The sequence below is a fragment of the Oryctolagus cuniculus genome, chromosome 14, assembly GCF_964237555.1.
Source record: "Oryctolagus cuniculus chromosome 14, mOryCun1.1, whole genome shotgun sequence".
In the NCBI taxonomy this organism is placed as follows: Eukaryota; Metazoa; Chordata; class Mammalia; order Lagomorpha; family Leporidae; genus Oryctolagus; species Oryctolagus cuniculus.
In genome coordinates, this window is record NC_091445.1 from 89,109,340 (window position 1) to 89,124,569 (window position 15,230).

The window sequence follows — 15,230 nt, forward strand, 5'->3', positions numbered from 1 at the left end:
TGTAAGCTTGGAGAGAAGAAAAGGCAAGAAACCCAGATCTTTCCACAAATCCCGGTGCCCCTCCCCCACCCCCAGAAAGTGCTGGATTTCCCTCCAGGACCCGCTGAGGCCTCCTGGCTGGGATAGAAAATTAGCACTGCCTTCAGGGGAACGTAGAGGCAGGGGTGGAAGACAGAACAACCAAGAGCCAAGCCCATTCCTGAGAATGAACCATGAATGAAGCTGAATAGGCCAGGTGGATCTGCAAACAACCTGAAGAGTCCGAACCCAGAGTTCAAAGCCTGGCCTTGCATCCGGCTGTGGGTTGCAGGGAAGGGACAGAGTGAAGGCGCAAGATAGCTGGCACTCCCTGCTTTTCTGCCCACGCCTGCTGCTCTCGGGGTTGACACACCTTCCAAAGAGCGGAGTGTGTGAGGGACAGTGGCCCGTGCTGCCAAGAACTGCTTGCACTTGGAAGAACACCAGGACTTCAGCCAGGTCCAAACCACCAGCCCACACTTCCTTCTTACCGAATGTCCTGGAAAGGTGAGAAGGAAGTAGATCCCCAGAACATGGGAGTCCGGGCAGAACTGTTCCTCTGCTGAGAGAGAAGACCTAGGTTAGGCTCACAGACATGCGCAGAGGAGCCAGAAATGGTAGCACTGCCTTTCTGAGCAGGGGGACTCTGGGTACCCAAGGCTCACTGCAAGGCTTTGTGCAGTAAACACTACCTATAGACTTAACATCCACACATCTTCACACGTCTGTCCCACTGGGACAGATGTATACCAAATGTATACCAAAGCTGTATTGCAATTATGGTTAATATCATCTCTGATTTATGACTCTCTATTTGGTCAATGACTAGATAAAGTACAACTACTCACATAGGGGAGACTCCAGAATTATCTTGACTTTTATTTATTTATTTATTTATTTATTTGACAGGCAGAGTGGACAGTGAGAGAGAGACAGAGAGAAAGGTCTTCCTTTGCCGTTGGTTCACCCTCCAATGGCCGCCAAAGCCGGCGCACCACGCTGATCCGAAGGCAGGAGCCAGATGCTTCTCCTGGTCTCCCATGAGGTACAGGGCCCAAGGACTTGGGCCATCCTCCACTGCACTCCCGGGCCACAACAGAGAGCTGGCCTGGAAGAGGAGCAACCGGGACAGAATCCGGCGCCCCGCCCGACCGGGACTAGAACCCAGTGTGCCGGCGCCGCAGGCAGAGGATTAGCCTAGTGAGCCACGGTGCCGGCTATCTGGACTTTCAAAAGAGATTATTACTCGTGGAGTGGTAGGAAACGTGGGACTCCATGACTGCTTTGTCATTGCCTCTGCCATGGGAGGTTTATCAGTACAGTTCCTTGCCCATCCCCCTTCACTACTAGAAAGTATCGGTTTGTTATCCTTTGCCAAACATTTGATAAAATAAACATGTATGTTAATAATTTCATTTAAATTATTTAAATTTATATATTTCATTTAAAATATCTCCATTTCCAATGAGGAATATCTTTTATTCATTTATTTCATTAATTTTTTATTTTATTATCTTTTATTCATTTATTTCATTTAAATTATTAAATTATTTTAATTTACATATTTCACTTAAAGTATCTCCCCATTTCCAATTAGGAATGTATTTTATTTTCTCCCCTAGGGTGAATCTAGCCTAACCCACCTTGCCCATAGCTTCTTCCCAAATATTGAGGGCAGATTCTTTGGGAGAAAATCAAACTCTGCTTTCTGACCACACACACACTCACATGTAGGCAAATGTGAACTATCATCCAGATATATCCAAGTTATCTAGGGCTTTGATAGCACACTGCAAATCGGGCGCTCGGATTGCTAAATAGCAGTTCAAGGTCAAAGGCACACTGCTAACTCTGTTTGGCTTCCCCTCCACTAAAGTAACATGACCATCAGAGAAGGTTTAATAGTATTTCCAATGAAATTTTTATCATCATTTTTGCTAATTTATAAAAATATACATTTAAACAAAATTGAAATATACAAAGAAAAGGTGACCTTGCAAGCCCACAAAGGTGATTAAAACTGGAAGCACTGAGGAAGACAGCAGTTGTGCTTACATCTAAGAGGTTATTTTCTGGTAGCTTATTGTTCTTTCATAAATACTGTAGAAAGGATACCACCTCCACCCCAGCTCCTACCCTCCCTCGGCATCTTTGCTCTCTTCTGCTTCATCAAGATGAACCCCTTTGTGTTTTGCTGGGAAATCTGAGGTCACAGCAGGTACCTGTTTCTATTGGCAGCAAGCAGACTTCCTTACACAGTACTGGGACATCCACCTGGGGGCCCAGGTCCGCTCACTTCCCCTCTCCAACATCCGTGCAACAGATGAGGGATCCTGAAGACTCTGGTGCTGAAAATGCTACGCCTACCTTATATCTCATTCAAAACGAAAACAGCACTGGGCCCCAGGATACATGTCAGGACCCTCCAGCAGTTCCTGGTTCTCCCAGGATGACGACTTTCTTGCTTTGGGGAAATATTAAACATGAAGTTCTTTCCATGTATGTATGTTTCTACTTCATCTGGCTTTTGCAATCTAATCCCAAGAGAACAGGGGACGCCCCACACTCTCTCCAAGCTCTGAAGTCTGTCATTTGTTTGCTACAACACAGAGAACAGAGGAAGAGGTGGGGATACTGGTCAACCTAAATGGCATCAAATAAGGCTAAATAAGAGTAACTTATTCTGAGAGCAAGGGGAAAATTGAACAAGACTGGGATTTTTTTATTTATTTGTTTTATTTGAAAGGCAGAGTTACAGAAAAAGGTAGAGACAGAGAGAAGGGCTTTTATCTGCTGGTCCACTCCCCAAATAGTCATCATGACCAGGGCTGGGCCAGGCTGAAGCTGGGATCCAGAAGCTTCTTTAGGGTCTCCCACATGAGTTCAGGGTCCCAAGCACTTGGGCCATCCTCCACCGCTTTCCCAGGTGCATTAGCAGGGAACTGGATGGAAAGTAGAGCAGCCAGGACTCCAACCATCGCCCATATGGGATGGCAGCACTGCTGGCCAGGGCTTTAACCCACCGTGCCTCTGTTTTAAAAGGGAACCAGCACCCTACTTCTTAAGTGTGGGCTGTGCCGAGTGACTTCCAAAGGATACAATATGTAAAGGGACAAGAAAAAACAACCTCCCAGTGGAGACACCTGACCAACTGCTACTTCAGCCAGGTGAGTGAGCGAGGTGAACAGGTCATCAGTCATGGTGAACTACCAGCACACCCTGATGTGCTGGGATAAAGTGTGGCAGCTCAACCTTCCTGATCTTCCTCCCAAAGCCCATCATGCCTAGTGTAATCATGGGGAGCACATGAGACAGATCCCAGCAGAGGGGCAACATATTACCTCCTAGAACATCAGTTACCAGAAATGCTCACCACTGCCACAGTCGGCAGAGCCTAGAGAAGTCTGAGAAACTCCCACAGCCACAAGGGTCTTAGGGAAATGTGACGACTAAACGTTTTCCTGAGTGGGATCCTGGAGTGAAAAAGAAAGACGATCAAAACAAAGGAGAAATGAATAAGTTGTGGTGTTGAGCTAATGCTACTAATCAATGTAAGCTTATTAATTAAAACAAATGTACATCAATTAGTGTTGAGTGTTGGTAACAGGGACACTGGGTGAAAGGTTCATGGAAACGCTCTCTACTATCTTCCCAAATTTTCTTCAAATCTTAAACTGCTCTAGGGGTCGGCATTATGGCACAGTGGGTAAAGCCGCCTCCTGCGATGCCGGCATCCCATATGGGTGAGGGTTTATGTCCTGGCTGCTCCACTTCTAATCCAGCTCCCTTCTAATGACCTAGGAAAAGCAACAGAAGAATTTCCAAGTGTTTGAGCCCCAGGGAAACCTGGATGAAAGTCCTGGCCCCTGGCTTCGGCCTGCCTCAGCTCTGGTCAATGCAGCCACTTGAGGAGGGAACCAGAGGATGGAAGACCTCTCCATCTCCCCCCTGCCGCTCTCTCTCTCTCTCTCTCTCTCTCTAACTCTGACTTCCAAATAAAAAAGTAAATTTTTTTTAAAAAAATCTTAAACTGCTCTAAAAAACCAAGTGTATTTAATTTGTTTAAAATGAGTGATCAATTATTGAAAATAAGAATAGCAATGGTGTGATGACATTAAAAAAATTTATGCAGGCTCACGGAGCCCAGGCTGGGGATTTTCCTGTTGTTTAAATCTAGAGAAGGGAAGCTTTGCCAACTCCGCTAAATGGCTTTGCCTTCTCTGGTTTTCCCTGGAATTCTCCACAATGAGCCGTAGATACCGCAGTGTCTCCAATTCCCAAGGACAACTCACCTGCTCTGGGCAACTGCCACCTCTCACCTTCCACTTGAAATTTCTAAGGCCCAAGCCACGTGTTTCCCATAGAAAGTCTCAGCACGACTGGATTTCTAGCTGTAGTATTTGTTAGCTGTGTAACAATGTTGGACAAACTATTCTGAAACTCAACCATGTCTTGTTTTTAAAAGAAGAAAGAAAAAGAGCAACAGCAAAACTTTGAAGGGTTGTGGAGATGGAGAAACGCATATAAATTACCTCATTGGATCCCTGGCATATGAAAGGTCTCAGTAGACGACAGTTAATATTAAACAAGGTTATCAATCCCAATCTTAGGGCAGCTAATCTTTGGTCGTGAGGAAATGCGGTTGGAGCTCTTGGCTTCAGATCCTCCTTGCGCGCTGCAGGGAGCCAGCAACAAGGCCGGTTTGTTATCTGAGCTTGAAGCAAAGTCGGGGTCTGTGTTATGGTTTGCATCACCCGCCAGCCGAGCAGGGAAAAGTCCACGCCTTGGGACACATCCCCGCCCCACGCGGCCCTGTGTTCCTCCTACACCAAAACCCATAAAAACACGACAGTTAGTGTCAGCGTGCGCAGGCCAGGCAGCAGGTGCGGGAGGGCCTCCTGCCCTCTCGGGTGCCCTGCACCTGCGGCGCTGGGGGACGAGCCGAGCCGGGCGAGGGGCAGCCCCGCTTCCTCCCGCGCTCGGCGCGCCCCGGGGGCCGCTGCAGACCCGCGCTCCCGGCCACGCCGCCGCGCAGCCCGGACTAGAAAGCGCCATTGAGGGCTTGCAGCTGCCACGGCCGCTGGCCCAGATTCGAAATAAAGCCTCGACTTGGGCGCCAGGCGAGGAGACACTGCTGTTTCCTTCCTGCGCCCCGGCGACTGCGAGGCACTGGGCGTGTTTTACGCCCCAATCGCGACTCACAAGGGGGCCACTTGGGCTAACCAGGACCCGCCAGGCCCGCCTTTGTCTGGGACCACCGAGTCTGCTCTCGGAGTGAACCCCACGGCGCCGCGCTCTGGAGAGGCGTTCGCTCCCGGGAACTTCATTGCGCGTGTTCTCAGGGTGGGGTTCAAGGGCATGGCCAAGATACTGCCGTCCCGCAGCTTCGCGCCTTGGTACAGCATCCTGAAAAGAGACAAACCGAGTTCTGGAAAGGGAACTGAGATCCGTTCTAACATCTCTTGGAGGGCAAAGCGGATCTTGGAAAATGGAGACAATAAGGCTGGTGCGGTCACTTGGTTAGGCTCAGTGGTTGACACTCTCAACTCTTGAGAACTTTAACAAGTTTTTCGTTTAAAAAAGGCAATTAAAAGTCTTTTGGTCTCCTCATTTCCCAGTCTACCATATATGGTATTTCTTTAAAAAAAAAAAAAGATTTATTTATTTCAAAGTCAGAGTTACACAGAGAGAGAAGGAGAGGTAAAGATAAGAGAGAGGTCTTCCACCCACTGGTTCACTCCCCAAATGGCTGGAATGGCTGGTGCTGCACCTATCCGAAGCCAGGAGCCTCCTCCGGGTCTCCCACATGGGTGCAGGGGCCCAAGGACTTGGGCCATCCTCCAATGCTTTCCCAAGCCATAGCAGAGAGCTGGATTGGAAGTAGAGTAGCTGGGACTTGAACCAGCACCCATATGGGATGCCAGCACTGCAGGTGGCAACTTTGCCCACTGTGTCACAGCGCTGGCCCCCCCCCCATCTATGGTATTTTTTAAATGTCTCAATTATTCCCTTTTTAGAATTTTTGGGGTTTTTTTGCCTTTAAATATGTGGATTTTTTTTCCTAATTAAAAAGGAAAAATATAGAAAATGCAGAAAAGAATAATGATGAAAATAAGTTGCATATCTTTAAATTAGCACTTGTATATATGTTATGTATTTCCTTTCAACATTTACACACACAGAAAGAGATGAAGAAAAAAGGAAATTAATGTCTCTGAATGGAATTCCATACTGCTTAGCTGTATACAATGCTTTTTTTCACTTCTAGGGACAGTTCCCCAACCCGTTAGATACTCTTAAAAGAATGATTGAAACCAACTTTGGAATATTTCCAACCTATGTTCCTTTATGCTAATGAAAGTTCAGAACACAGTCTTACTTAAACCAGGCTGTAAGAACTAGAACAAGATTCTTACAGCTGGAGATGACAAGGGAATTTACTTTGCAGTAGATAGATGCCATTTCCTGCACTATAATTTAAGAATTGCAGCTAGATTCAGCATAGTGTTTGGCAAGTACAAATATAGTAGCAAGATGGAGCTTTCTCACCTCAGCTATGCTCCGAAAGGAAAATGAGAAGAAGGAATGAAAATAGAGCAAAATGGTAGATACATGGATGTGAGAGGCAAAGCCGGAAATGGGAGGCAGTGACTCGCCCCCCACCCCCGCCCCGCACATTTCTTCTACAAGCCTTGCATCAGCTGGTAGGATCCTCTGTTTTGTAATTAAGAACTTCAGCATCGAAACTCAAAAGGATCCAGCGAAAATCACAGAGATAAGATGGAAAAGATATCTTATATCCTACAAATGCAGAGCAAACAAAATGACAGCAGAGAGATCCGAGCACTGGCCGTGCAGCATTGACCACGCACCTGTTACACACAGCCGTACACTGGCTGTGAAGACAGAAAGAGCCATCAATGAACCGCTCCCAGCCTAAAAGGGCAGACAGGATACAAGTGAGTCATTTGAGCACAGCCATGGGCTGGTGTGTCCAGGGAAGAGAATGAAGGGCTGTGAGAGACACAGGGATTCACAGGAAGAAGATGGAAGGTCTGAGAGAGGAAGTAAACTTGCAGCCAAGTGCAGAAGAATGAGACCTCAGAAACATGGGAGAAAAGGAGAAATAATAGGGGAAATTTTCACAGTTGGGTTGGCAAAGAAAAGCAACTGTATTTGAAAATGTCTTTTCTTCATAGGCTTGGAGCTCCATGCTATTAAGTATATAGACTTAGCCTTTTTTTTCCCCAGTAGAGGCATTCTGAAAAAAGTTTATGCATAGGACAGACTTTGCTGTTTTTCAGCATATGATGAATAAAGGAACTCACTGTTTCAAGGAACCCAACTGTGGATTTTTTATCTAGATTACTCCCAATTTGTCTTTATTCTTTCATATGGACTTTATATGCCACCTGTAGCTTGGTCAATCTGGAAGGTAGGTGTCTCCCTCCCTACTTGTTCATTCGATCCAACCACCTGGAGTGGGTTTATGTTTACTTTCTGCCCCTCCCCCAAGACGCTCTGTAAATTTAGTGACTCTCATCATGCAGATTACAAAAGTTAAGCCAACGTGGCCAGGGTGAATGCAAAGGCTGAAAAAAGCAAGTTTAAACAGGAATCACTGTGCACTTACTCCTCATGTAGGATCTCTGTCCTTAATGTGATGTACATTGTGATTTAATGCTATAACCAGTACTCAAACAGTATTTTTCACTTTGTGTTTCTATGTGGGTGCAAACTGTTGAAATCTTTACTTAATGTATGCTAAACTGATCTTTTGTATATAAAGATAATTGAAAATGAATCTTGATGTGAATGGAAGGGGAGAGGGAGCGGGAAAGGGGAGGGTTGCGGGTGGGAGGGAAGTTATTGGGGGGGGGGAGCCATTGTAATCCATAAGCTGTACTTTGGAAATTTATATGCATTAAATAAAAGTTAAAAAAAAAAAAGTTTTTGGCCAGCGCCGCGGCTCACTAGGCTAATCCTCCACCTAGCGGCGCCGGCACACTGGGTTCTAGTCCCGGTTGGGGCGCCAGATTCTGTCCCGGTTGCCCCTCTTCCAGGCCAGCTCTCTGCTGTGGCCAGAGAGTGCAGTGGAGGATGGCCCAAGTGCTTGGGCCCTGCACCCCATGGGAGACCAGGATAAGTACCTGGCTCCTGCCTTCGGATCAGCGCGGTGCGCCAGCCGCAGCGGCCATTGGAGGGTGAACCAATGGCAAAGGAAGACCTTTCTCTCTGTCTCTCTCTCACTATCCACTCTGCCTGTCAAAAAAAAAGTTTAATTTTTAAAAAGTGCTAAAACAGTTAAATTTGTCGTTTTAATTCTCAGGTTAACTCTGCAGCCTCTCTCAACCTCTCTCAGCGACTCTTAGGTAGATCAGGACTGGAATCGTGTCTCTGCCACGGGAGAAACCGACACGGTGCTGCAGGCTTAGCTGCTTTCCCAGGCAGGCCCATAAACGGTCACCTGTGAAAGGTGTTCCCTGCAGCGGTCTTCAGACCTCAGGAGGTGGACGCTGCTCTTCCCCAGCTGAGTGACAGCACGGGAGGGAGCCGGTGTCTGTGGACTTCTGGTGGGAGGAGCCTGGGCCACACAGTCTAGCTGAAGGGGCAGGGGACAGCCTCCACTCTTATCTGCCTGTGTTTTTCCTCTGATCACTGTGGTTAGAGTAAATAAAGACTCAGGATGACCTTTTTTTTTTTTTTCAAACAAAAACAAAACTCCAGTTTTGCTGAGGAGCACTGACAATGTGAAATGCTTTTAAAAGGCCATCTTGATTCATTTTTTCTAAAATTGAATTCTTTTACAGAATAGTCCTGTTACCTAGACACATTTTGACTTTGAAAAAACTTAAGCTACTACTCAAAACGACACTTTAAGAGGGATTTTTCAGAGGGTGCATGATTCTGTTTACGAGGGATTTAGGTCAATGGGTCAATACTACTTTTCTTTTTTGTTTGTTTTTCTTTTCTTTCTCTTTTTATTACTTTTTTTCATGTTAATGTGAAACTAATACATGGAGAACAGAATCAACAAAGTTCATAGATACAATTCCACGAATATCATGCTAACCCCTTCCCTCCTTCCCTGACTGTTAACTTTCTGTCTCTGGACATGGACTATATAGACACCCCTTGGAAAATTCTATTGTCATATAACTATTTCCATAATAACTCTGATGCTGGGTAAATTGTCTCAAGAATAATATTGATGAAGATATTGTGATAGTTACTATTATTCAGTAATAAATTACACCCCAAACCGATGGCTTACCATCAGATTATATTTGTTCACAGCTGTATGGGTTGGGGCTTCACGGAGGGCTCAGGCCTCTCTTCCATGCAGGTGTTGTAGGATGTTGGCTGGGGCTCCAGGCATAGAAAGCTTGGCTGTGCTCTCCTGTAGGTCCAGCAGTTGAAAGTCTGCTGGGAATTCGAAGGGGCTGGTACCAAGGGCACCTGCACCTGCTGGAGGCTCATGAAATGAGAGGACTTTGTGGCCTCGAAATTTTTACTTTTGATAAGGTGAAAGGCTTATCGTATTTATAGTACCCCTATAGAGAGAGAGAAAATTCTGATAGTTTTTTTAAAGGTAAAGTCTCAGTAACCTTTTAGCCCCGGGCTCCTCCTCCCTCCCCACCTTCCTCAGCCACCCCAGTTTTACAGCCTTACTGAGAAGTTAGTGACAGAACCAAGTGAGGAAGGCAGGATCTCTACTGTAAATGGTAGTCAAGTTCTTCTTGTCCATTTCAAAACGCCAGTTTCTGTTTGGGTTATGACTTTATCAAAACTCAGAAGGACATGGGGGAGGGCTGGGCTCTGTTTCAGAAGGGAAGGTGAGTCAGGTGAGCCTCTGCCAATGTACTGATCTCAGTGGGAGTCCTTTTCTCCCCTGACCTTCCCAGAAAGATATCACCAGGAGGCCCGGGAACTCCAGGCTACCCTCTTCTGATCTAGTTCCGGGTCCGCAAAACCAGCTTCCAGAGCCTTTCTCCGACTCTCCGGCGCCGGGGCCAGTGCCTCGTCTGGAAGGCTTCCGGTGGTTCCCAGGTCCTAGGGGGTGTCCCTAGACCTGGGACAGCAGCCCATTGTCCTGCAAGCCAGTGACCACAACACCTCCCTGGGCCACAAAACATCAAGCTAGTTGCTTGGGGTCAGGAAGGCAAAATGTCCAGTGACCTTTTTTGCATCCCAAAGATGCGATTTTGCCAAGAAAAGCAGTGTTTTTAAAGTGACCTCTCAGTTCTTTGAAATTTGCATGACTTCCCTTACCAACCTCCCCCTCCCCCACCAAATCACAAACTCTTGCCTCTGTCAGGGCCGTATTCAAGACTTTTTTCAGTTTAGAAAATTCCGTATGTATTGGGAAGGACAGATGACAGAATAATGTGTGGGAGCTGTTCTTAAACTAACGTCTTAGAGCGTCCAGCACTGCTTTCATCCTTTTCCTTGAGTTGGTTTGCTGTGTAAGTGACCGGTGTGCAGGGAGCACTCAGTCCATGCAAATTCCCCTGCTTTTCCCCACAGCCTCGCTCATGGGGTGACTCATGTTCACAGTCTTGGGGATTTTCAGAAATACTCTTTGAGTGTTGTAGTTCAGTAACACTTGGCCACCTGAATGCAGCAAAGCAGAAAAACCTTCTAAGCTCCTTGTAGTCAGTCAGGGTGAAGTAGGCAGGCCTATAGGTTAAGATTGATTAGGTTTGTGAGCTGGAAGACCACACCTTCGCCACACCCCTGTGTGACCTCACACCCTACCGGATATCTTCGCCACTCCCCTGTGTGACCTCATGCCCCTGCCTGGCCACACCTGGGTGCCCACCAGCCAATCAGGTTAATTAACCACTTCCAAAGGGTTGAAAGCCTGGGACACGGTGTCTCCTGGCCCTTCTTTCTTCCCTGGCCTCTTGCCAGGAGGGGCTTGCTGTAGCCCTGCGCCTCCAGGGCGCGTGGCCTTCAGGGCACATGCCCTAGGCTTCCAGGCCTAGATGCCCTCCACTTGGCAGGTTCCTGGTGCTCATTATGAACCCAGATTTCCCTCTCTCTCTCAATAAAGCTCTCACTCTCCTATGCACTTTTTGCACTAAATAAAAGCTTAACATGTACCATGCTGCCTCGTTTATCTATGCTGGTATTTAGAATTCTTCTCTAAATATTAGGCAAGAACCCTCTCGGGCTTATTAATATTGGGGATTTAGTAATAAGCATATGCTGAAATCGTACTGCACCCCAAATTCTGGTAGCACATGTGGCACCCCGGATAGCATTTCTGGGAAAATTTAAGAGGCTACATTTTGGTATAAATTTTAGGAGGTCTTGTCCGATTTCAAGGGTATTCCAGAGAGAGAGAACCAGTGAAATACATGTGTGTGTGTGTGGGAGACAGAGAGAGAGAAGAAGGAATGACCCCACGTGGTTCCGGAAGCTGACAGCCCCCAAGATCTACTGTCAGCAAGCTGGAGTCTCCGGAGGGCTGAGGAATCTGAATTCCGCTCTGAGTCTGAAGCCAGGAAGAAAGACCATATTCCAGCTCTAGACAGGTGGGCAGAAAGCAATGGCCTCTTAAGAGAGAGCCTGCTTTTTAATTCCCCTCAGAGCCTTTGAATGTTTGGGGAGGTGCCCCCTGCACTAGCGAGGGCAGTGTGCTTTATAGAATCGACTGATTCAAATGTTCACTTTATTCAAGGACCAACACTCCCAGAGGAACGTGGTCAAATAGCTGGACACCCATAGTCCTGCCAGATAGACACACAGATAACCATAGCACTCCTCTCCCCACTGGGCACTAACGGCATTGAGCTCCAGGGGGAGTCTGCATGGTTACACCAGCATGACTTTCTGAGCACCCCGTCTCACCAAGGATGTGTGTGTGCTCAGCGCTCTTCTGGGTTGCCTCAGAAGCAGTGCATCTCAGGGCACGTGCATAAATGGATCTGCACCTTCTCCTTGTCCCAGGAATGCAATGAACAGTGACAGTGCAGGACTGGAGGAGAGGGGGTGCTCCAGGTAGGTTGCCGCTGCGACATCCTAGGTAGGAACGCTGGTGCAAGCTCTCTCTCTTTCCTCCAGGAGGTGACAGTCTTGCCCTCTGAGGATATGGAGGTTAAAACAAAACCTTGAGGCCATTTTCAGACTCAATGACATTTTAGCGCCTACAGTTGGAAGGAGAATCATCTATAGAGATATGATTTATCTGAAATTCACAAGCTATAAATATTCTTCACTTTGATATTCTCCAAAAATGCATAGCCTTTTCCCACCCCATCTAATGGTAGCAGGCTCAGCTGTGGGGTTAAAAGACTGTGCCAGAGTTCCCACTGCAAATCTACCAACACAGGAGCAAAAAATGGGGAAGCTGCTAGAGTTCTTTTTTTTTTTTTTAATACTTAATCTATTTATTTGAAAGACAGAGTTACAGAGAGAGAGAGAAAGAGAGAGGTCTTCCATCCGCTGGTTCACTCCCCAATTGGCCACAACAGCCGGAGCTGCGCTGATCTGAAGCCAGGAGCCAAGAGCTTCTTCCAGGTCTCCCATGTGGGTGCAGGACCCAAGGACTTGGGCCATCTTCTACTGCTTTCCCAGGCCATAGCAGAGAGCTGGATCAGAAGTGGAGCAGCTGGGACTTGAACTGATACCCATATGGGATGCTGGTGCTGCAGGCTGGGGATTTAACCCATTGTGCCACAGTGCCTATCCCTGGTAGCGTCCTTAGGGAAGGAATTGTAAAAACAGTGGTTGAAGAAGAATCGTTGGGCTTATTTTGGGTACAATTCATTGTATTTCTAATTGCCATGCTCAGGAGACTCTATCTGTACTATCTCCTAAGCCTGCTGTGAGGTAGGTACTGTTATTAACCCCACGCTACCATTTGGGAACAGAAGTGTTAGAGACCATCAGTGACTTGTCCAAAGGTCAATTCACACATAAGTAGCCAAGCTACCTACAGGGCTTTGCAACTAGAGAGTCTGGCTCCAAGTCTAACCACTGAACTAAATCGCTTTCAGTTGGGTGAGTCCCCTCTCCTCCACCCAAAGAAACCCACAGTCTGCCCCAGCGAGCCCAGAGGGGCGCTACCTTGCACTGCACAGTCCCATGGGATTACCGGGCAAAGGTTCTCTTTTTCTGCTTTCAGGCCACACCCTGTAAGTCACAGGTGGAAGACGCTGGCAGATGAAGTAGAAGGCAAGATCTGGCCCATTGGACGCCTCTCCTCCTTGCACAAGTCCTGAGCTTTTGTGCACCTGCTTCTTCTATCACACAACCATCGTCAACCTCACCTCCTTAGAGCTTCATGCTGCCCATGCCACTAGGGACGTGGCTTTCCTCTGGGGCAATTTTGTTGCTGAGTTTTAACTCCACAGGCTGTGGAGTGACTCCCAGTAAACACTACTTTTCCCCTAAATGGGTCCCCTACATGTGAAAAAGAGGGTCTTTTCCACATGTAGCCTGCAGTGGAGGGCGCACGTGGCCCCTGCCTTCACAGGGTTTACAGTCTCAAAGGGAAGGTAAACATCATCCACAGAAATGCATGTAAGTGTCAGACAATGTTGTGGGGGCCACACTGTGGCACAGTGGATAAAGCTGCCGCCTGCTAGTGCCGGCATCCCATATGGGCGCCGGTTCCATTCCCGGCTGCTCCACTGCCGATCCAGCTCCCTGCTATAGCCTGGGAAAGCAGTAGAAGATGGCCCAAGTCCTTCAGCTCCTGCACCCATGTGGGAGACCTGGAAGAAGCTCCTGTCTCTTGGCTTTGGATAGGCCCAGCTCCGGCAGTTGCGGCCATTTAGGGAGTGAACCTGCGGATGAGAAGACCTCTCTCTCTCTCTCTCTTTCTCTCTCTGCCTCTGCTTCTCTGTAATTCTGTCTTGCGAATATATAAATAAAGATTTAAAAAAAAAAAAACAATGTGGTGACAGATGCCACAAAGGGAGGGCGTAGCAGTTGAGGAGCCTGGGGAGGGGCGCGGGGTGGGATGGGGACGGGGCAGGGGAGGGAAGCGTCCCTGGTCTGGAGAAGGCCCGCGTTCCACAGGAAGAGCTGCTGGCTCAAAGGCTGCAGGCCAGCAGGAAGGAGTGTGGTGACTTTGAGGAACTGAGAGCAGAGGCCACCACGGCTGGAGAGCCGAGGACAGGGGCGGGTATGTGGCAAGGGAAGGGAAGTGGGCAGCAGCCAGCCTGAGTAGTCCGTGTCAACATTTGGGCCTGCACCCTAGAGCAGTCCTTTCCAGCCCAGGTTTCGTGTCTAAGGGCAGCATGGGGAGGGCTTTGCAAACACTGATCAAAGAATCCACCCCAGAACCACTGCATACAACGTCTAGGAGGAAGACCCAGGCCAAGGTATTATTTTACTCTCATTTTTTAAAGATTTATTTGAAATGAAGAGAGAGGGGGTGTGGAGAGAGAGAGAGAGAGAGAGAGAGAGAGAGAGAGATCTTCCGTCCACTGGTTCACTCCCCAAATAACCATAACAGCCAATGCTGAGCCAGGAGGAAGCCAGGAGCCTGAAACTGCACCCAGGTTCCCCACATGGGTGGCAGAGGCTGATGTGCTTAGTCTGCCTTCCACTGCTTTCCCAGGAACACTGGAGGAAGCCTGATTGGAAGTGGAGCAGCAGAGACACTGGCCAACCCTCCCATGCGGGATTCTGGCAGCGTAAGCATCAGCTTAACCCACTGCACCGTAACTCCAGCCCACCAGAGTGGGTTTTTTATTTTTTTGAAACTTCCAAGTGATTTTACCATGAAGCTGGGGGTGAGGATCATTGGGACACTTAAAAATGTCTAAGAGACAATGTGCATGTGGTGTGTGTCTACAGACAGATGGTTGCCATCCTTAGACTCAGAGCAAAAGCAGCGTTGGCTGCAATTGAGGAGTTAGGAAGGCTAGGGATTAGGAAGTTTTAGAAAGAGAACCAATTCGGTGACTAGCATGAGATAGAAGGCTGGATTGCATGAGCCTCAGCAGTGGAGATGAAGGGACACAAACACATTAAAGAGGTTCTTGGTTAGGTGAAGAGCCACGGGTGAGACAATGCAATGATGGAGTCTGGGGTGGGAGGGGAAAGCCAGTGATGGCCAGGGTTCTGTTTCTGGTTTGTTTGTTTATTTCTTTACTTTAAATTTTACTTCTGTGTTTATCTGAAAGGCAGAGAATAAAGACAGAGACACAGACAGGTAGACCAACTTCCTTCTGCTGGCTCGCTACCCAAGTGCC